This window comes from Berghia stephanieae, chromosome 1 (genome assembly GCF_034508935.2).
Source record: "Berghia stephanieae isolate SIO BIC M18660-M18661 chromosome 1, UCSD_Bste_1.3, whole genome shotgun sequence".
Lineage (NCBI taxonomy): Eukaryota > Metazoa > Mollusca > Gastropoda > Nudibranchia > Aeolidiidae > Berghia > Berghia stephanieae.
Genome location: NC_088360.1, coordinates 102337088 through 102338448, shown reverse-complemented (window position 1 = coordinate 102338448; position 1361 = coordinate 102337088).

Genomic DNA, 1361 nt, shown 5'->3' with positions numbered 1-1361 from the left:
CTTTTCATATGTCTTGTGATCAGAATGTGTAAAAGTCAAAACGTGATCAGATTTATAATGAGTTTTTTCCCCTCTGGATACGCTTTCAATGCTCGTCGGAGAAATATTACATAAGGGCATCCGCCATTGTTCCGATAGTTTAGAGCCAGTTACTAAGTTACCATGCGTCATTGCGAGGGAAGTGACGTTACGACTGTTGAAGCGTATTAACAGGTAGATAACCACGCCTCTCGGACAATCGTCATAATGTAAACAATGGTAGTGATTGGTAGACACAGCAAACTACACAGGTTTTACTATTGATGGTATGTGTCTAAATTAAATACCCACTGTTCAACCGCTTGGTCAATAGAACTAACATAGAAAATTATGTATACATGTAACCGTTTAAAATCTGATCGAGAAAATTGTGTGATAACTAGTCACCCATTTGACGGTATAAAAACAATAACAATGAAAAGAGAGAGGGCGATTTCATACACATTACTGTTTATAAACAACCAAATATGTTTGTCCGAGCACGTGTAAGGTTGTGTCACAAATTTTAAGTTTTGATTGGTAAAAAATCTACAGGTTAATAAGAACCAGTTTAGTGAGAATTACTCATAATCTATAGATAGAATGAAGTTGACGTCAATCGAGTCTTTGTTATTGTTTTTTGCCATCCACGTCTATGAGTAATTATTACTTAACAATATTATCTAGACAAAAACAATTCAAGGTTACATATAGTTTTGTGTATTGGTCCGTTATACTTCCGGATGGCAATGTTGTGAGCTTCTTAGTCAGCGCATACCATCTATAAAAGTTCATGGTTACACAGAGTGTTGTGTGTTGACCCGTTATACTTCCGGATGGCAATGTTGTGAGCTTCTTAGCCGAGTGCATACTATTTACAGACACTTAGATAACCACGCCTCTCGGACAGCAGCCATAATGTAAAGAAGGGCAGCGGTTGGTCAACATAGCAAACTCCACAGGTTTTGCTTCCGATGGTATGTTTCTGAGTAAAATATCCAATGTTCTACCGTTTGATCAATAGATAGTTTGCGCGTGTCTAAGAAGCTCATAACATTGCCATACGGAAGTATAACGGACCAACACACAAATCTATGTGTAACCATGAACGTATATAGTCTGTTTAATACAGTTTAGTAAGAATTACTCATAAACGCGGATGGTAAAAAACAATAACAAAGACCTGAGTGACGTCAACTTCATTCTATCTATAGATAGTATGCAGATGACGTCACTCAGGCCTTTGTTATTGTTTTTTCCATCCGCGTTTGTGAGTTGTTCTCACTAAACTGTATAGATAGAATGCGCTTGGCCAAGGAGTTCACAACATTGCCATCCGGAAG